This window comes from Pristiophorus japonicus, chromosome 24 (genome assembly GCF_044704955.1).
Source record: "Pristiophorus japonicus isolate sPriJap1 chromosome 24, sPriJap1.hap1, whole genome shotgun sequence".
NCBI classification, from domain to species: domain Eukaryota; kingdom Metazoa; phylum Chordata; class Chondrichthyes; family Pristiophoridae; genus Pristiophorus; species Pristiophorus japonicus.
In genome coordinates, this window is record NC_092000.1 from 26406319 (window position 1) to 26433351 (window position 27033).

Genomic DNA, 27033 nt, shown 5'->3' on the forward strand with positions numbered 1-27033 from the left:
ACACACTGACCCACTGACTCAGACACACACTGACCTACTGACCCAGACACACTGACCCACTGTCCCAGACCCATTGACCCAGAGACACACTGACCCACTGACCGAGATACACACTGACACACTGACCCAGACACACACTGACCCACTGACTCAGATACACTGACCCACTGATCCAGACACACACTGACCCACTGACCCAGACTCACTGACCCACTGACTCAGACACACTGACCCACACATTCTGACCCACTGAACCAGACGCACACTGACCCACTCGCACACTGACCCACTGACCCAGAGACACACTGACCCACTGACCCAGGCACACTGACCCAATGACCCAGACCCATTGACCCAGACACACACTGACCAATTGACCCAGACACACACTGACACACTGACCCAGATACACACTGACCCACTGATCCAGACACACACTAACCCACTGACTCAGATACACTGACCCACTGACCCAGACACACACTGACCCACTGACACAGACACACTGACCCACTGACCCAGACACACACTGACCTACTGACCCAGACACACTGACCCACTGACCCAGACTCATTGACCCAGACACACACTGACCCATTGACCCAGACACACACTGACCCACTTACACAGATACACACTGACCCACTGACCCAGACACACACTAACCCACTGACCCAGATACACTGACCCACTGACCCAGACACACACTGACCCACTGACCCAGACACACTGACCCACTGACTCAGACACACTGACCCACTGACCCAGACTCACTGACCCACTGACCCAGACACACACTGACCCACTGACCCAGACACACACCCCACTTACCTAGACACAAACTGACCCACTGACCCAGACACACACGAACCCACTGACTCAGATACACTGACCCAATGACTCAAACACACTGACCCACTGACCCAGACACACACTGACCCACTGACCCAGACAAACACCCCACTTACCCAAACACAAACTGACCCACTGACCCAGACACACATTGACCCACTGACCCAGACACTCACAGCCCCACTGACCCAGATACACACTGACCCACTGGCCCAGACACACACTGACCCACTGACTCAGATACACACCGACCAACTGACCCAGACACACTGACCCACTGACCCAGACACACAGACCCACTGACCCAGATACACACTGACCCGCTGACACAGACACACACTGACCCACTGACCCAGACACACTCACCCACTGACCCAGACACACACTGACCCACTGACCCAGATTCACTGACCCACTGACCCAGACACACACAGACCCACTGACCCAGACACACTGACCCACTGACTCAGACACACTGACCCACTGACCCAGACCCATTGAAACAGAAACACACTGCCCCATTGACCCAGACACACACTGACCCACTGACCCAGACACACACTGACCCACTGACCCAGACACACTCACCCACTGACCCAGACACACACTGACCCACTGACACAGACACACACTGACCCACTGACTCAGACACACACTGACCCACTGACTCAGATACACTGAGCCACTGACCGAGGCACACACTGACCCAATGACCCAGACACACTGACCCACTGACTCAGACACACTGACCCACACATACTGACCCACTGAACCAGACGCACACTGACCCACTCACACACTGACCCACTGACCCAGAGACACACTGACCCACTGACCCAGACACACATTGACCCACTGACCCAGACACACACTGACCCACTGCCCCTGATACACACCCCACTGACTCAGACACACACTGACCCACTGACCTAGACACACATTGACCCACTGACCCAGACACACACTGACACACTGACCCAGACACACACAGTCCCACTGACTCAGACACACACTGACCCACTGACCCAGATACACACTGACCCACTGACCCAGACACACACTGACCCACTGACTCAGATACACACTGACCAACTGACCCAGACACACTGACCCACTGACCCAGACACACTGACCCGCTGACCCAGACACACACTGACCCACTGACCCAGACACACACTGACCCACTGACCCAGACACACTGACCCACTGACTCAGACACACTGACCCACTGACCCAGACACATTGACCCAGACGCATACTGACCCACTGACCCAGACACACACTGACCCACTGACTCAGACACACTGACCCACTGACCCAGGCCCATTGAAACAGAAACACACTGCCCCATTCACCCAGACACACACTGACCCACTGACTCAGATACACTGACCCACTGACCCAGACACACACTGACCCACTGACCCAGACACACTGACCCACTGACTCAGACACACTGACCCACTGACCCAGACACACTGACCCACTGACCCAGGCACACACCCCACTTACCCAGACACAAACTGACCCACTGACCCAGACACACATTGTCCCACTGACCCAGACATACACCGACCCACTGACCCAGACACACACTGACCCACTGACCCAGACACACACCCCACTGACCCAGACACACACTGACCCACTGACCCAGCCACTCACAGTACACTGACCCAGACACACACTGACCCACTGACTCAGACACACACTGACCAACTGACCCAGACACACTGACCCACTGACCCAGACCCATTGACCCAGACACACACTGACCAACTGACCCAGATACACACTGACCCACTGACCCAGACACACTGACCCACTGACCCAGACACACACTGGACCACTGACCCAGACACACACTGGCCCACTGACTCAGATACACTGACCCAGACACACACTGACCCACTGACCCAGACAGACTGACCCACTGACTCAGACACACTGACCCACTGAACCAGACGCACACTGACCCACTGACCCAGACACACACTGGCCCACTGACCCAGACACACACCCCACTGACCCAGACACACACTGACCCACTGACCCAGACACACTGACCCACTGACTCAGACACACTGACCCACTGAACCAGACGCACACTGACCCACTGACCCAGACACACACTGACCCACTGACCCAGACACACTGACCCACTGACTCAGACACACTTACCCACTGACTCAGACACACACTGACGTACTGACCCAGACACACTGACCCAATGACCCAGACCCACTGACCCAGATACACACTGACCCACTGACACAGACACACACTGACCCACTGACTCAGACACACACTGACCCACTGACTCAGATACACTGAGCCACTGACCGAGGCACACACTGACCCAATGACCCAGACACACTGACCCACTGACTCAGACACACTGACCCACACATACTGACCCACTGAACCAGACGCACACTGACCCACTCACACACTGACCCACTGACCCAGAGACACACTGACCCACTGACCCAGACACACATTGACCCACTGACCCAGACACACACTGACCCACTGCCCCTGATACACACCCCACTGACTCAGACACACACTGACCCACTGACCCAGACACACATTGACCCACTGACCCAGACACTCACAGTACACTGACCCAGACACACACTGACCCACTGACCCAGACACACTGACCCAATGACCCAGACCCATTGACCCAGACACACACTGACCCACTGACCCAGATACACACTGACCCACTGACCCAGACACACACTGAACCACTGACTCAGATACACTGACCCACTGACCGAGACACACACTGACCTACTCACCCAGACACACTGACCCACTGACTCAGACACACTGACCCACACATACTGACCCACTGAACCAGACGCACACTGTCCCACTGACACACTGACCCAATGACCCAGACACACTGACCCACTGACTCAGACACACACTGACCTACTGACCCAGACACACTGACCCACTGACCCAGACCCATTGACCCAGACACACACTGACCGATTGACCCAGACACACACACCCCACTGACCCAGACACACACTGACCCACTGACCCAGACACAAACTGACCCACTGACCGAGACACTCACAGTACACTGACCCAGACACACACTGACCCACTGACTCAGACACACACTGACCTACTGACCCAGACACACTGACCCACTGTCCCAGACCCATTGACCCAGAGACACACTGACCCACTGACCGAGATACACACTGACACACTGACCCAGACACACACTGACCCACTGACTCAGATACACTGACCCACTGATCCAGACACACACTGACCCACTGACCCAGACTCACTGACCCACTGACTCAGACACACTGACCCACACATTCTGACCCACTGAACCAGACGCACACTGACCCACTCGCACACTGACCCACTGACCCAGAGACACACTGACCCACTGACCCAGGCACACTGACCCAATGACCCAGACCCATTGACCCAGACACACACTGACCAATTGACCCAGACACACACTGACACACTGACCCAGATACACACTGACCCACTGATCCAGACACACACTAACCCACTGACTCAGATACACTGACCCACTGACCCAGACACACACTGACCCACTGACACAGACACACTGACCCACTGACCCAGACACACACTGACCTACTGACCCAGACACACTGACCCACTGACCCAGACTCATTGACCCAGACACACACTGACCCATTGACCCAGACACACACTGACCCACTTACACAGATACACACTGACCCACTGACCCAGACACACACTAACCCACTGACCCAGATACACTGACCCACTGACCCAGACACACACTGACCCACTGACCCAGACACACTGACCCACTGACTCAGACACACTGACCCACTGACCCAGACTCACTGACCCACTGACCCAGACACACACTGACCCACTGACCCAGACACACACCCCACTTACCTAGACACAAACTGACCCACTGACCCAGACACACACGAACCCACTGACTCAGATACACTGACCCAATGACTCAAACACACTGACCCACTGACCCAGACACACACTGACCCACTGACCCAGACAAACACCCCACTTACCCAAACACAAACTGACCCACTGACCCAGACACACATTGACCCACTGACCCAGACACTCACAGCCCCACTGACCCAGATACACACTGACCCACTGGCCCAGACACACACTGACCCACTGACTCAGATACACACCGACCAACTGACCCAGACACACTGACCCACTGACCCAGACACACAGACCCACTGACCCAGATACACACTGACCCGCTGACACAGACACACACTGACCCACTGACCCAGACACACTCACCCACTGACCCAGACACACACTGACCCACTGACCCAGATTCACTGACCCACTGACCCAGACACACACAGACCCACTGACCCAGACACACTGACCCACTGACTCAGACACACTGACCCACTGACCCAGACCCATTGAAACAGAAACACACTGCCCCATTGACCCAGACACACACTGACCCACTGACCCAGACACACACTGACCCACTGACCCAGACACACTCACCCACTGACCCAGACACACACTGACCCACTGACCCAGATACACTGACCCACTGACTCAGATTCACTGACCCACTGACCCAGACACACACAGACCCACTGACCCAGACACACTGACCCACTGACTCAGACACACTGACCCACTGACCCAGACCCATTGAAACAGAAACACACTGCCCCATTGACCCAGACACACACTGACCCACTGACCCAGATACACACTTACCCACTGACCCAGACACACACTAACCCACTGACCCAGACACACTGACCTACTGACCCAGACACACACTGACCAACTGACCCACTGACCCAGACACACACCCCACTTACCCAGACACAAACTGACCCACTGACCCAGACACACACGAACCCACTGACTCAGATACACTGACCCACTGACTCAGACACACTTACCCACTGACCCAGACACACACTGACCTACTGACCCAGACAAACACCCCACTTACCCAAACACAAACTGACTCACTGACCCAGACACACATTGACCCACTGACCCAGACACTCACAGTCCCACTGACCGAGACACACACTGACACACTGACCCAGACACACACAGTCCCACTGACTCAGACACATACTGACCCACTGACCCAGATACACACTGACCCACTGACCCAGACACACACTGACCCACTGACTCAGATACACACTGACCAACTGACCCAGACACACTGACCCACTGACCCAGACACACAGACCCACTGACCCAGATACACACTGACCCGCTGACCCAGACACACACTGACCCACTGACCCAGACACACTGACCCACTGACGCAGACACACACTGACCCACTGACCCAGATACACTGACCCACTGATTAAGATTCACTGACCCACTGACCCAGACACACACTGACCCACTGACCCAGACACACTGACCCACTGACTCAGACACACTGACCCACTGACCCAGACACATTGACCCAGACGCATACTGACCCACTGACCCAGACACACACTGACCCACTGACTCAGACACACTGACCCACTGACCCAGACCCATTGAAACAGAAACACACTGCCCCATTGACCCAGACACACACTGACCCACTGACCCAGATACACACTTACCCACTGACCCAGACACACACTAACCCACTGACTCAGATACACTGACCCACTGACCCAGACACACACTGACCCACTGACCCAGACACACTGACCCACTGACTCAGACACACTGACCCGCTGACCCAGACACACTGACCCACTGACCCAGACACACACTGACCCACTGACCCACTGACCCAGACACACACCCCACTTACCCAGACACAAACTGACCCACTGACCCAGACACACATTGTCCCACTGACCCAGACATACACCGACCCACTGACCCAGACACACACCCCACTGACCCAGACACCCACTGACCCACTGACCCAGACACTCACAGTACACTGACCCAGACACACACTGACCCACTGACTCAGACACGCACTGACCAACTGACCCGGACACACTGACCCACTGACCCAGACCCATTGACCCAGACACACACTGACCCACTGACCCAGATACACACTGACCCACTGACACAGACACACAGACCCACTGACCCAGACACACACTGACCCACTGACCCAGACACACACTGACCCACTGACCCAGACACACACCCCACTTACTCAGACACAAACTGACCCACTGACCCGGACACACACTAACCCACTGACTCAGATACACTGACCCACTGACTCAGACACACTGACCCACTGACCCAGACACACACTGACCCACTGACCCAGACAAACACCCCACTTACCCAAACACAAACTGACCCACTGACCCAGACACACACAGACCCACTGACCCAGACACACTGATCCACTGACTCAGACACACTGACCCACTGACCCAGACCCATTGAAACAGAAACACACTGCCCCATTGACCCAGACACACACTGACCCACTGACCCAGATACACACTTACCCACTGACCCAGACACACACTAACCCACTGACCCAGACACACTGACCTACTGACCCAGACACACACTGACCAACTGACCCACTGACCCAGACACACACCCCACTTACCCAGACACAAACTGACCCACTGACCCAGACACACACGAACCCACTGACTCAGATACACTGACCCACTGACTCAGACACACTTACCCACTGACCCAGACACACACTGACCTACTGACCCAGACAAACACCCCACTTACCCAAACACAAACTGACTCACTGACCCAGACACACATTGACCCACTGACCCAGACACTCACAGTCCCACTGACCGAGACACACACTGACACACTGACCCAGACACACACAGTCCCACTGACTCAGACACATACTGACCCACTGACCCAGATACACACTGACCCACTGACCCAGACACACACTGACCCACTGACTCAGATACACACTGACCAACTGACCCAGACACACTGACCCACTGACCCAGACACACAGACCCACTGACCCAGATACACACTGACCCGCTGACCCAGACACACACTGACCCACTGACCCAGACACACTGACCCACTGACGCAGACACACACTGACCCACTGACCCAGATACACTGACCCACTGATTAAGATTCACTGACCCACTGACCCAGACACACACTGACCCACTGACCCAGACACACTGACCCACTGACTCAGACACACTGACCCACTGACCCAGACACATTGACCCAGACGCATACTGACCCACTGACCCAGACACACACTGACCCACTGACTCAGACACACTGACCCACTGACCCAGACCCATTGAAACAGAAACACACTGCCCCATTGACCCAGACACACACTGACCCACTGACCCAGATACACACTTACCCACTGACCCAGACACACACTAACCCACTGACTCAGATACACTGACCCACTGACCCAGACACACACTGACCCACTGACCCAGACACACTGACCCACTGACTCAGACACACTGACCCGCTGACCCAGACACACTGACCCACTGACCCAGACACACACTGACCCACTGACCCACTGACCCAGACACACACCCCACTTACCCAGACACAAACTGACCCACTGACCCAGACACACATTGTCCCACTGACCCAGACATACACCGACCCACTGACCCAGACACACACCCCACTGACCCAGACACCCACTGACCCACTGACCCAGACACTCACAGTACACTGACCCAGACACACACTGACCCACTGACTCAGACACGCACTGACCAACTGACCCAGACACACTGACCCACTGACCCAGACCCATTGACCCAGACACACACTGACCCACTGACCCAGATACACACTGACCCACTGACACAGACACACAGACCCACTGACCCAGACACACACTGACCCACTGACCCAGACACACACTGACCCACTGACCCAGACACACACCCCACTTACTCAGACACAAACTGACCCACTGACCCGGACACACACTAACCCACTGACTCAGATACACTGACCCACTGACTCAGACACACTGACCCACTGACCCAGACACACACTGACCCACTGACCCAGACAAACACCCCACTTACCCAAACACAAACTGACCCACTGACCCAGACACACATTGACCCACTGACCCAGACACTCACAGTCCCACTGACCCAGACACACACTGACACACTGACCCAGACACACACAGTCCCACTGACTCAGACACACACTGACCCACTGACCCAGATACACACTGACCCACTGACCCAGACACACACTGACCCACTGACTCAGATACACACTGACCAACTGACCCAGACACACTGACCCACTGACCCAGACACACAGACCCACTGACCCAGATACACACTGACCCGCTGACCCAGACACACACTGACCCACTGACCCAGACACACTCACCCACTGACCCAGACACACACTGACCCACTGACCCAGACACACACTGACCCACTGACCCAGACACACTCACCCACTGACCCAGACACACACTGACCCACTGACCCAGATACACTGACCCACTGACTCTGATTCACTGACCCACTGACCCAGACACACACTGACCCACTGACCCAGACACACTGACCCACTGACTCAGACACACTGACCCAGACACATTGACCCAGACGCATACTGACCCACTGACCCAGACACACACTGACCCACTGACTCAGACACACTGACCCACTGAACCAGACGCACACTGACCAACTGACCCAGACACACTGACCCACTGACCCAGACCCATTGACCCAGACACACACTGACCCACTGACCCAGACACACAGACCCACCGACCCAGACACACACTGGACCACTGACCCAGACACACACTGGCCCACTGACTCAGATACACTGAACCAGACACACACTGACCCACTGACCCAGACAGACTGACCCACTGACTCAGACACACTGACCCACTGAACCAGATGCACACTGACCGACTGACCCAGACACACACTGGCCCACTGACCCAGACACACACCCCACTGACCCAGACACACACTGACCCACTGACCCAGACACACTGACCCACTGACTCAGACACACTGACCCACTGAACCAGACGCACACTGACCCACTGACCCAGACACACACTGACCCACTGACCCAGACACACTGACCCACTGACTCAGACACACTTACCCACTTACCCAGACACACACTGTCCCACTGACTCAGACACACTGACTCACTGACCCAGACACACACTGACCCACTGACTCAGACACACACTGACACACTGACCCAGAAACACACCCCACTGACCCAGACACACACTGACCCACTGACCCAGACACACACAGTCCCACTGACTCAGACACACACTGACCCACTGACCCAGATACACACTGACCCACTGACCCAGACACACACTGACCCACTGACTCAGACACACACTGACGTACTGACCCAGACACACTGACCCAATGACCCAGACCCATTGACACAGACACACACTGACCCACTGACCCAGATACACACTGACCCACTGACTCAGACACACTGACCCACTGAACCAGATGCACACTGACCCACTGACCCAGACACACACTGGCCCACTGACCCAGACACACACTGGCCCACTGACCCAGACACACACTGACCCACTGACCCAGACACACACTGACCCACTGACCCAGACACACATCCCACTGACCCAGACACACACTGACCCACTGACCCTCTCACACACTGACCCACTGACCCAGACACACTGACCCACTGACCCAGACATACACCGACTCACTGACCCAGACACACACTGACCCACTGACCCTGACACACACCCCACTAACTCAGACACACACTGACTCACTGACCCAGACACACACTGACCCACTGACCCAGACACTCACAGTACACTGACCCAGACACACACTGACCCACTGACTCAGACACACACTGACGTACTGACCCAGACACACTGACCCAATGACCCAGACCCATTGACACAGACACACACTGACCCACTGACCCAGATACACACTGACCCACTGACTCAGACACACTGACCCACTGAACCAGATGCACACTGACCCACTGACCCAGACACACACTGGCCCACTGACCCAGACACACACTGGCCCACTGACCCAGACACACACCCCACTGACCCAGACACACACTGACCCACTGACCCAGACACACTGACCCACCGACCCAGACACACACTGACCCACTGACTCAGACACACTTACCCACTGACCCAGACACACACTGTCCCACTGACTCAGACACACTGACCCACTGGCCCAGACACACACTGACCCACTGATTCAGACACACACTGACCCACTGACCCAGAAACACACCTCACTGACCCAGACACACACTGACCCACTGACCCAGACACACACTGACCCACTGACCCAGACACACATCCCACTGACCCAGACACACTGACCCACTGACCCAGACATACACTGTCGCACTGACTCAGACACACTGACGCACTGACCCAGACACACACTGACCCACTGACCCAGACACACTGACCCACTGACCCAGACACATTGACCCAGACACACACTGACCCATTGACCCAGACACACACTGACCCACTGACCAGATACACACTGACCCACTGACCCAGACACACACTAATCCACTGACTCAGATACACTGACACACTGACCCAGACACACACTGACCCACTGACCCAGACACACTGACGCACTGACACAGACACACACTGACCCACTGACCCAGACACACTGACCCACTGACCCAGACACACACCCCACTTACCCAGACACAAACTGACACACTGACCCAGACACACACAGTCCCACTGACTCAGACACACACTGACCCACTGACCCAGATACACACTGACCCACTGACCCAGACACACTGACCCACTGACTCAGATACACACTGACCAACTGACCCAGACACACTGACCCACTGACCCAGACACACAGAACCACTGACCCAGATACACACTGACCCACTGACCCAGACACACACTGAACCACTGACCCAGACACACTGAACCACTGACCCAGACACACACTAACCCACTGACCCTGATACACTGACCCACTGACTCAGATTCACTGACCCACTGACCCAGACACACACTGACCCACTGACCCTGACACACTGACCCACTGACCCAGACACACACCCCATTTACCCAGACACAAACTGACACACTGACCCAGATACACACTGACCCACTGACCCAGACACACTGAACCACTGACCCAGACACACACTAACCCACTGAACCTGATACACTGACCCACTGACTCAGATTCACTGACCCACTGACCCAGACACACACTGACCCACTGATGCAAACACACTGACCCACTGACTCAGACACACTGACCCACTGACCCAGACACATTGACCCAGACGCATACTGACCCACTGACACAGACACACACTGACTCACTGACCCAGACACACCCCACTGACCCAGACACACACTGACCCACTGACCCAGACACACACTGACTCACCGACCCAGACTCACACTGACCCACTGACTCAGACACACACTGACCCACTGACCCAGACACACTGACCCACTGACTCAGACACACTGACCCACTGACCCAAACCCATTGAACCAGACACACACTGACCCATTGACCCAGACACACACTGACCCACTGACCCAGATGCACACTGACCCACTGACCCAGACACACACTAAACCACTGACTCAGATACACTGACCCACTGACCCAGACACACACTGACCCTGACACACACCCCACTGACCCAGACACACACTGACCCACTGACCCAGACACTCACAGTACAATGACCCAGACACACACTGACCCAGTGACTCAGACACACACTTACCTACTAACCCAGACACACTGACCCACTGACCCAGACCCATTGACCCAGACACACACTGTACCACTGACCCAGATACACACTGACCCACTGACCCAGACACACACTGACCCACTGACTCAGATACACTGACCCACTGACCCAGACACACACTGACCCACTGACCCAGACAAACTGACCCACTGACCCAGACACACACTGACCCACTGACCCAGACACACACCCCACTTAGCCAGACACAAACTGACACACTGACCCAGACACACACAGTCCCACTGACTCAGACACACACTGACCCACTGACTCAGACACACACTGACCCACTGACCCAGATACACACTGACCCACTGACCCAGACACACTGACCCACTGACTCAGATACACACTGACCAACTGACCCAGACACACTGACCCACTGACCCAGACACACAGACTCACTGACCCAGATACACACTGACCCACTGACCCAGACACACACTGACCCACTGACCCAGACACACTGACCCACTGACCCAGACACACACTAACCCACTGACCCAGATACACTGACCCACTGACTCAGACACACAGACTCACTGACCCAGACACACACTGACCCACTGACTCAAACACACTGACCCACTGACTCAGACACACTGACCCACTGACCCAGACACATACTGACCCACTGACCCAGACACACCCCACTGACCCAGACACGCACTGACCCACTGACCCAGACACACACTGACTCACCGACCCAGATACACACTGACCCACTGACTCAGACACACACTGACCCACTGACCCTGACACACACAGTCCCACTGACCCAGACATACTGACCCACTGACCCAGACACACATTGACCCACTGACTCAGACACACTGACCCACTGACCCAGAAACACACCCCACAGACCCAGACACACACTGACCCACTGACCCAGACACTCACAGTACAATGACCCAGACACACACTGACCCACTGACTCAGACACACACTTACCTACTGACCCAGACACACTGACCCACTGACCCAGACCCATTGACCCAGACACACACTGTACCACTGACCCAGATACACACTGACCCACTGACCCAGACACACACTGACCCACTGACTCAGATACACTGACCCACTGACCCAGACACACACTGACCCACTGACCCAGACTAACTGACCCACTGACTCAGACACACTGACCCACACATACTGACCCACTGAACCAGACGCACACTGACCCACTCACACACTGACCCAGAGACACACTGACCCACTGACTCAGACACACACTGACCTACTGACGCAGACACACTGACCCACTGACCCAGACCTATTGACCCAGATACACACTGACCCACTGACCCAGACACACACTAACCCACTGACTCAGATACACTGACCCATTGTATCAGACACACACTGACCCACTGACCCAGACACACTGACCCACTGACCCAGACACACACTGACCCACTGACCCAGACACACTGACCCACTGACTCAGACACACACTGACCCACTGACCCAGATACACACTGACCCACTGACCCAGACACACTGACCCACTGACTCAGATACACACTGACCAACTGACCCAGACACACTGACCCACTGACTCAGATACACACTGACACACTGACCCAGACACACACAGTCCCACTGACTCAGACACACACTGACCCACTGACCCAGATACACACTGACCCACTGACCCAGACACACTGACCCACTGACTCAGATACACACTGACCAACTGACCCAGACACACTGACCCACTGACCCAGACACACAGACCCACTGACCCAGATAATCACTGACCCACTGACCCAGACACACACTGACCCACTGACCCAGACACACTGAACCACTGAACCTGATACACTGACCCACTGACTCAGATTCACTGACCCACTGACCCAGACACACACTGACCCACTGATGCAAACACACTGACCCACTGACTCAGACACACTGACCCACTGACCCAGACACATTGACCCAGACGCATACTGACCCACTGACACAGACACACACTGACTCACTGACCCAGACACACCCCACTGACCCAGACACACACTGACCCACTGACCCAGACACACACTGACTCACCGACCCAGACTCACACTGACCCACTGACTCAGACACACACTGACCCACTGACCCTGACACACACAGTCCCACTGACCCAGACACACTGACCCACTGACCCAGACACACATTGACCCACTGACTCAGACACACTCACCCACTGACCCAGAAACACACCCCACTGACCCAGACACACACTGACCCACTGACCCAGACACACACTGACCCACTGACCCAGACACACACTGACCCACTGACTCAGATACACACTGACCAACTGACCCAGACACACTGACCCACTGACCCAGACACACAGACCCACTGACCCAGACACACTGACCCACTGCCCCAGACACACACTGACCCACTGACCGAGACACACACAGTCCCACCGTCTCAGACACACTGACCCACCGACCCAGACACACACTGACCCACTGACCCAGACACACACTGACCCACTGACCCAGACACACTGACCCACTGATCCAGACACACACTGTCCACTGACCCAGACACACACTGACCCACTGACCCAGACACACTGACCCACTGACCCAGACACACACTGACCTACTGACCCAGACACACTGACCCACTGACCCAGACACACAGAACCACTGACCCAGATACACACTGACCCACTGACCCAGACACACACTGAACCACTGACCCAGACACACTGAACCACTGACCCAGACACACACTAACCCACTGACCCTGATACACTGACCCACTGACTCAGAATCACTGACCCACTGACCCAGACACACACTGACCCACTGACCCTGACACACTGACCCACTGACCCAGACACACACCCTATTTACCCAGACACAAACTGACACACTGACCCAGATACACACTGACCCACTGACCCAGACACACTGAACCACTGACCCAGACACACACTAACCCACTGAACCTGATACACTGACCCACTGACTCAGATTCACTGACCCACTGACCCAGACACACACTGACCCACTGATGCAAACACACTGACCCACTGACTCAGACACACTGACCCACTGACCCAGACACATTGACCCAGACGCATACTGACCCACTGACCCAGACACACACTGACCCACTGATGCAAACACACTGACCCACTGACTCAGACACACTGACCCACTGACCCAGACACATTGACCCAGACGCATACTGACCCACTGACCCAGACACACACTGACCCACTGACCCAGACACACACTGACTCACCGACCCAGACTCACACTGACCCACTGACTCAGACACACACTGACCCACTGACCCAGACACACTGACCCACTGACTCAGACACACTGACCCACTGACCCAAACCCATTGAACCAGACACACACTGACCCATTGACCCAGACACACACTGACCCACTGACTCAGATGCACACTGACCCACTGACCCAGACACACACTAACCCACTGACTCAGATACACTGACCCACTGACCCAGACACACACTGACCCTGACACACACCCCACTGACCCAGACACACACTGACCCACTGACCCAGACACTCACAGTACAATGACCCAGACACACACTGACCCAGTGACTCAGACACACACTTACCTACTAACCCAGACACACTGACCCACTGAACCAGACCCATTGACCCAGACACACACTGTACCACTGACCCAGATACACACTGACCCACTGACCCAGACACACACTGACCCACTGACTCAGATACACTGACCCACTGACCCAGACACACACTGACCCACTGACCCAGACTAACTGACCCACTGACTCAGACACACTGACCCACACATACTGACCCACTGAACCAGACGCACACTGACCCACTCACACACTGACCCAGAGACACACTGACCCACTGACTCAGACACACACTGACATACTGACCCAGACACACTGACCCACTGACCCAGACCTATTGACCCAGATACACACTGACCCACTGACCCAGACACACACTAACCCACTGACTCAGATACACTGACCCATTGACCCAGACACACACTGACCCACTGACCCAGATACACACTGACCCACTGACCCAGACACACACTGACCCACTGACCCAGACACACTGACCCACTGACTCAGACACACACTGACCCACTGACCCAGATACACACTGACCCACTGACCCAGACACACTGACCCACTGACTCAGATACACACTGACCAACTGACCCAGACACACTGACCCACTGACTCAGATACACACTGACACACTGACCCAGACACACACAGTCCCACTGACTCAGACACACACTGACCCACTGACCCAGATACACACTGACCCACTGACCCAGACACACTGACCCACTGACTCAGATACACACTGACCAACTGACCCAGACACACTGACCCACTGACCCAGACACACAGACCCACTGACCCAGATAATCACTGACCCACTGACCCAGACACACACTGACCCACTGACCCAGACACACTGAACCACTGAACCTGATACACTGACCCACTGACTCAGATTCACTGACCCACTGACCCAGACACACACTGACCCACTGATGCAAATACACTGACCCACTGACTCAGACACACTGACCCACTGACCCAGACACATTGACCCAGACGCATACTGACCCACTGACACAGACACACACTGACTCACTGACCCAGACACACCCCACTGACCCAGACACACACTGACCCACTGACCCAGACACACACTGACTCACCGACCCAGACTCACACTGACCCACTGACTCAGACACACACTGACCCACTGACCCTGACACACACAGTCCCACTGACCCAGACACACTGACCCACTGACCCAGACACACATTGACCCACTGACTCAGACACACTCACCCACTGACCCAGAAACACACCCCACTGACCCAGACACACACTGACCCACTGACCCAGACACACACTGACCCACTGACCCAGACACACACTGACCCACTGACTCAGATACACACTGACCAACTGACCCAGACACACTGACCCACTGACCCAGACACACAGACCCACTGACCCAGACACACTGACCCACTGCCCCAGACACACACTGACCCACTGACCGAGACACACACAGTCCCACCGTCTCAGACACACTGACCCACCGACCCAGACACACACTGACCCACTGACCCAGACACACACTGACCCACTGACCCAGACACACTGACCCACTGATCCAGACACACACTGTCCACTGACCCAGACACACACTGACCCACTGACCCAGACACACTGACCCACTGACCCAGACACACACTGACCTACTGACCCAGACACACTGACCCACTGACCCAGACCCATTGACCCAGACACACACTGACCCACTGACCCAGATACACTGGCCCACTGACCCAGACACACACTGACCCACTGACCCAGACACACTGACCCACTGACCCAGATACACACTGACCCACTGACCCAGACACACACTAACCCACTGACCCAGATACACTGGCCCACTGACCCAGACACACACTGACCCACTGACCCAGACACACTGACCCACTGTCTCAGACACACTGACCCACTGAGCCAGACTCACTGACCCACTGACCCAGACACACACTGACCCACTGATCCAGACACACACCCCAATTACCCAGACTCAAACTGACCCACTGACCCAGACACACACTAACCCACTGACTCAGATACACTGACCCACTGACTCAGACACACTGACCCACTGACCCAGACTCACTGACCCACTGACCCAGACACGCACTGACTCACTGACCCAGACACACACCCCACTTACCCAGACACAAACTGACCCACTGACCCAGACACACATTGACACACTGACCCAGACACACACAGTCCCACTGACTCAGACACACACTGACCCACTGACCCAGATACACACTGACCCACTGACCCAGACACAAACTGACCCACTGACTCAGAGACACACTGACCAACTGACCCAGACACACTGACCCACTGATCCAGACACACAGACCCACTGACCCAGATACACACTGACCCACTGACCCAGACACACATTGACCCACTGACCCAGACACACTGACCCACTGACCCAGACACACACTGACCCACTGACCCAGACACACTGACCCACTGACTCAGACACACTGACCCACTGACCCAGACACATTGACCCAGACGCATACTGACCCACTGACCCAGACACACACTGACCCACTGACTCAGACACACTGACCCACTGACCCAAACCCATTGAACCAGACACACACTGACCCATTGACCCAGACACACACTGACCCACTGACCCAGACACTCACAGTACAATGACCCAGACACACACTGTACCACTGACCCAGATACACACTGACCCACTGACCCAGACACACACTGACCCACTGACTCAGACACACTGACCCACTGACCCAGACACACACTGACCCACTGACCCAGACACACACCCCACTTACCCAGACACAAACTGACTCACTGACCCAGACAAACATTGACCCACTGACCCAGACATACACCGACCCACTAACCCAGACACACACTGACCCTGACACACACCCCACTGACCCAGACACACACTGACCCACTGACCCAGACACTCACAGTACAATGACCCAGACACACACTGTACCACTGACCCAGATACACACTGACCCACTGACCCAGACACACACTGACCCACTGACTCAGATACACTGACCCACTGACCCAGACACACACTGACCCACTGACCCAGACTAACTGACCCACTGACTCAGACACACTGACCCACTTACCCAGACACAAACTGACACACTGACCCAGACACACACAGTCCCACTGACTCAGACACACACTGACCCACTGACTCAGACACACACTGACCCACTGACCCAGATACACACTGACCCACTGACCCAGACACATTGACCCACTGACTCAGATACACACCGACCCACTAACCCAGACACACTGACCCTGACACACACCCCACTGAACCAGACGCACACTGACCCACTCACACACTGACCCAGAGACACACTGACCCACTGACCCACTGACTCAGACACACTGACCTACTGACCCAGATACACTGACCCAGACCTATTGACCCAGATACACACTGACCCACTGACCCAGACACACACTAACCCACTGACTCAGATACACTGAACACTGACCCAGACACACACTAACGCACTGACTCAGATACACTGACCCACTGACCCAGACACACACTGACCCACTGACCCACTGACCCAGACACACACTGACCCACTGACCCAGACACAAACTGACCCACTGACTCAGAGACACACTGACCAACTGACCCAGACACACACTGACCCACTGACCCAGACACACACTGACTCACCGACCCAGACACACACTGACCCACTGACTCAGACACACACTGACCCACTGACCCTGATACACACAGTCCCACTGACCCAGACACACTGACCCACTGACCCAGACACACATTGACCCACTGACTCAGACACACTGACCCACTGACCCAGATACACACCCCACTGACCCAGACACACACTGACCCACTGACCCAGACACACACTGACCCACTGACCCAGACACACACTGACCCACTGACTCAGATACACACTGACCAACTGACCCAGACACACTGACCCACTGACCCAGACACACAGACCCACTGACCCAGACACACTGACCCACTGCCCCAGACACACACTGACCCACTGACCCAGACACACACAGTCCCACCGTCCCAGACACACTGACCCACCGACCCAGACACACACTGACCCACTGACCCAGACACACACTGACCCACTGACCCAGACACACTGACCCACTGACCCAGACACACACTGACCCACTGACCCAGACACACACTGACCCACTGACCCAGACACACTGACCCACTGACCCAGACACACACTGACCTACTGACCCAGACACACTGACCCACTGACCCAGACACACTGACCCAGATACACACTGACCCACTGACCCAGACACACACTAACCCACTGACCCAGATACACTGGCCCACTGACCCAGACACACACTGACCCACTGACCCAGAGACACTGACCCACTGTCTCAGACACACTGACCCACTGACCCAGACTCACTGACCCACTGACCCAGACACACACTGACCCACTGATCCAGACACACACCCCACTTACCCAGACACAAACTGACCCACTGACCCAGACACACACTAACCCACTGACTCAGATACACTGACCCACTGACTCAGATACACTGACCCACTGACTCAGACACACTGACCCACTGACCCAGACTCACTGACCCACTGACCCAGACACGAACTGACCCACTGATCCAGACACACACTGTCCACTGACCCAGACACACACTGACCCACTGACCCAGACTAACTGACCCACTGACCCAGACACACACTGACCTACTGACCCAGACACACTGACCCACTGACCCAGACCCATTGACCCAGACACATACTGACCCACTGACCCAGACACACTGACCCACTGACCCAGATACACACTGACCCACTGACCCAGACACACACTAACCCACTGACCCAGATACACTGGCCCACTGACCCAGACACACACTGACCCACTGACCCAGACACACTGACCCACTGTCTCAGACACACTGACCCACTGAGCCAGACTCACTGACCCACTGACCCAGACACACACTGACCCACTGATCCAGACACACACCCCAATTACCCAGACTCAAACTGACCCACTGACCCAGACACACACTAACCCACTGACTCAGATACACTGACCCTCTGACCCAGACACACACTGACCCACTGACTCAGATACACTGACCCACTGACTCAGACACACTGACCCACTGACCCAGACTCACTGACCCACTGACCCAGACACGCACTGACCCACTGACCCAGACACACACCCCACTTACCCAGACACAAACTGACCCACTGACCCAGATACACATTGACCCACTGACCCAGACACTCACAGTCCCACTGACCCAGACACACACTGACACACTGACCCAGACACACACAGTCCCACTGACTCAGACACACACTGACCCACTGACCCAGATACACACTGAACCACTGACCCAGACACAAACTGACCCACTGACTCAGAGACACACTGACCAACAGACCCAGACACACTGACCCACTGACCCAGACACACAGACCCACTGACCCAGATACACACTGACCCACTGACCCAGACACACATTGACCCACTGACCCAGACACACTGACCCACTGACCCAGACACACACTGACCCACTGACCCAGACACACTGACCCACTGACTCAGACACACTGACCCACTGACCCAGACACATTGACCCAGATGCATACTGACCCACTGACCCAGACACACACTGACCCACTGACTCAGACACACTGACTCACTGACCCAAACCCATTGAACCAGACACACACTGACCCATTGACCCAGACACACACTGACCCACTGACCCAGATACACACTGACCCACTGACCCAGACACACACTAACCCACTGACTCAGATACACTGAACCACTGACCCAGACACACACTGACCCACTGACCCAGACACACTGACCCACTGACTCAGACACACTGACCCACTGACCCAGACACACACTGACCCACTGACCCAGACACACACCCCACTTACCCAGACACAAACTGACTCACTGACCCAGACAAACATTGACCCACTGACCCAGACATACACCGACCCACTAACCCAGACACACACTGACCCTGACACACACCCCACTGACCCAGACACACACTGACCCACTGACCCAGACACTCACAGTACAATGACCCAGACACACACTGTACCACTGACCCAGATACACACTGACCCACTGACCCAGACACACACTGACCCACTGACTCAGATACACTGACCCACTGACCCAGACACACACTGACCCACTGACCCAGACTAACTGACCCACTGACTCAGACACACTGACCCACACATACTGACCCACTGAACCAGACGCACACTGACCCACTCACACACTGACCCAGAGACACACTGACCCACTGACCCACTGACTCAGACACACTGACCTACTGACCCAGACACACTGACCCAGACCTATTGACCCAGATACACACTGACCCACTGACCCAGACACACACTAACCCACTGACTCAGATACACTGAACACTGACCCAGACACACACTAACCCACTGACTCAGATACACTGACCCACTGACCCAGACACACACTGACCCACTGACCCACTGACCCAGACACACACTGACCCACTGACCCAGACACACTGACCCACTGACCCAGACACACACCCCACTTACCCAGACACAAACTGACACACTGACGCAGACACACACAGTCCCACTGACTCAGACACACACTGACCCACTGACTCAGACACACACTGACCCACTGACCCAGATACACACTGACCCACTGACCCAGACACACTGACCCACTGACTCAGATACACACTGACCAACTGACCCAGACACACTGACCCACTGACCCAGACACACAGACCCACTGACCCAGATACACACTGACCCACTGACCCAGACACACACTGACCCACTGACCCAGACACACTGAACCACTGACCCAGACACACACTAACCCACTGACCCTGATACACTGACCCACTGACTCAGATTCACTGACCCACTGACCCAGACACACACTGACCCACTGACGCAAACACACTGACCCACTGACTCAGACACACTGAGCCACTGACCCAGACACATTGACCCAGATGCATACTGACCCACTGACACAGACACACACTGACTCACTGACCCAGACACACCCCACTGACCCAGACACACACTGACCCACTGACCCAGACACACACTGACTCACCGACCCAGACACACACTGACCCACTGACTCAGACACACACTGACCCACTGACCCTGACACACACAGTCCCACTGACCCAGACACACTGACCCACTGACCCAGACACACATTGACCCACTGACTCAGACACACTGACCCACTGACCCAGATACACACCCCACTGACCCAGACACACACTGACCCACTGACCCAGACACACACTGACCCACTGACCCAGACACACACTGAACCACTGACTCAGATACACACTGACCAACTGACCCAGACACACTGACCCACTGACCCAGACACACAGACCCACTGACCCAGACACACTGACCCACTGCCCCAGACACACACTGACCCACTGACCCAGACACACACAGTCCCACCGTCCCAGACACACTGACCCACCGACCCAGACACACACTGACCCACTGACCCAGACACACACTGACCCACTGACCCAGACACACTGACCCACTGACCCAGACACACACTGACCCACTGACCCAGACACACACTGACCCACTGACCCAGACACACTGACCCAGACACACACTGACCTACTGACCCAGACACACTGACCCACTGACCCAGACACACTGACCCAGATACACACTGACCCACTGACCCAGACACACACTAACCCACTGACCCAGATACACTGGCCCACTGACCCAGACACACACTGACCCACTGACCCAGAGACACTGACCCACTGTCTCAGACACACTGACCCACTGACCCAGACTCACTGACCCACTGACCCAGACACACACTGACCCACTGATCCAGACACACACCCCACTTACCCAGACACAAACTGACCCACTGACCCAGACACACACTAACCCACTGACTCAGATACACTGACCCACTGACTCAGACACACTGACCCACTGACCCAGACTCACTGACCCACTGACCCAGACACGCACTGACTCACTGACCCAGACACACACCCCACTTACCCAGACACAAACTGACCCACTGACCCAGACACACATTGACACACTGACCCAGACACACACAGTCCCACTGACTCAGACACACACTGACCCACTGACCCAGATACACACTGACCCACTGACCCAGACACAAACTGACCCACTGACTCAGAGACACACTGACCCACTGACCCAGACACACACTAACCCACTGACCCAGACACACAGACCCACTGACCCAGATACACACTGACCCACTGACCCAGACACGCACTGACCCACTGACCCAGACACACACCCCACTTACCCAGACACAAACTGACCCACTGACCCAGACACACACTGACCCACTGACCCAGACACTCACCCCACTTACCCAGACACAAACTGACCCACTGACCCAGACACACACTGACACACTGACCCAGACACACACAGTCCCACTGACTCAGACACACACTGACCCACTGACCCAGATACACACTGACCCACTGACCCAGACACACACTGACCCACTGACTCAGAGACACACTGACCAACTGACCCAGACACACTGACCCACTGACCCAGACTCACATTGACCCACTGACCCAGACACACATTGACCCACTGACCCAGACACACTGACCCACTGACCCAGACACACACTGACCCACTGACCCAGACACACTGAACCACTGAACCAGACACACACTGACCCACTGATCCAGACACACTGACCCACTGACTCAGACACACTGACCCACTGACCCAGACACATTGACCCAGACGCATACTGACCCACTGACCCAGACACACACTGACCCACTGACCCAGACACACTGACCCACTGACCCAAACCCATTGAACCAGACACACACTGACCCATTGACCCAGACACACACTGACCCACTGACCCAGACACACACTGACCCACTGACCCAGACACACACTGACCCACTGACCCAGTCACACTGACCCACTGACACAGACACACACCCCACTTACCCAGACACAAACTGACACACTGACCCAGACACACACAGTCCCACTGACTCAGACACACACTGACCCACTGACTCAGAGACACACTGACCCACTGACCGAGATACACACTGACCCACTGACCTAGACACACACTGACCCACTGACCCAGACACACTGACCCACTGACCCAGACACACACCCCACTTACCCAGACACAAACTGACACAGTGACCCAGACACACACAGTCCCACTGACTCAGACACACACTGACCCACTGACTCAGACACACACTGACCCACTGACCCAGATACACACTGACCCACTGACCCAGACACACTGACCCACTGACTCAGATACACACTGACCAACTGACCCAGACACACTGACCCACTGACCCAGACACACAGACCCACTGACCCAGATACACACTGACCCACTGACCCAGACACACACTGACCCACTGACCCAGACACACTGAACCACTGACTCAGACACACTGACCCACTGACCCAGATACACACTGACCCACTGACCCAGATACACACTGACCCACTGACCCAGACACACACTAACCCACTGAACCTGATACACTGACCCACTGACTCAGATTCACTGACCCACTGACCCAGACACGCACTGACCCACTGACCCAGACACACACCCCACTTACCCAGACACAAACTGACCCACTGACCCAGACACACATTGACCCACTGACCCAGACACTCACAGTCCCACTGACCCAGACACACACTGACACACTGACCCAGACACACACAGTCCCACTGACTCAGACACACACTGACCCACTGACCCAGATACACACTGACCCACTGACCCACACACAAACTGAACCACTGACTCAGAGACACACTGACCAACTGAGCCAGTCACACTGACCCACTGACCCAGACACACAGACCCACTGACCCAGATACACACTGACCCACTGACCCAGACACACACTGACCCACTGACCCAGACACACTGACCCACTGACTCAGACACACTGACCCACTGACCCAGACACATTGACCCAGACGCATACTGACCCACTGACCCAGACACACACTGACCCACTGACTCAGACACACTGACCCACTGACCCAAACCCATTGAACCAGACACACACTGACCCACTGACCCAAACCCATTGAACCAGACACACACTGACCCATTGACCCAGACACACACTGACCCACTGACCCAGATACACACTGACCCACTGACCCAGACACACACTAACCCACTGACTCAGATACACTGAACCACTGACCCAGACACACACTGACCCACTGACCCAGACACACTGACCCACTGACTCAGACACACTGACCCACTGACCCAGACACACACTGACCCACTGACGCAAACACACTGACCCACTGACTCAGACACACTGAGCCACTGACCCAGACACATTGACCCAGACGCATACTGACCCACTGACACAGACACACACTGACTCACTGACCCAGACACACCCCACTGACCCAGACACACACTGACCCACTGACCCAGACACACACTGACTCACCGACCCAGACACACACTGACCCACTGACTCAGACACACACTGACCCACTGACCCTGACACACACAGTCCCACTGACCCAGACA

At 55.5% G+C, this 27033-nt stretch overlaps 1 protein-coding gene across 1 annotated transcript in view; it reads right to left on the bottom strand.

The window, feature by feature from the left end:
• The window catches only part of LOC139237850 (protein Niban 1-like), a 186296-nt gene that overhangs the window by 98861 nt on the left and 60402 nt on the right, over window positions 1-27033 (bottom strand). The window lies entirely within an intron of this gene.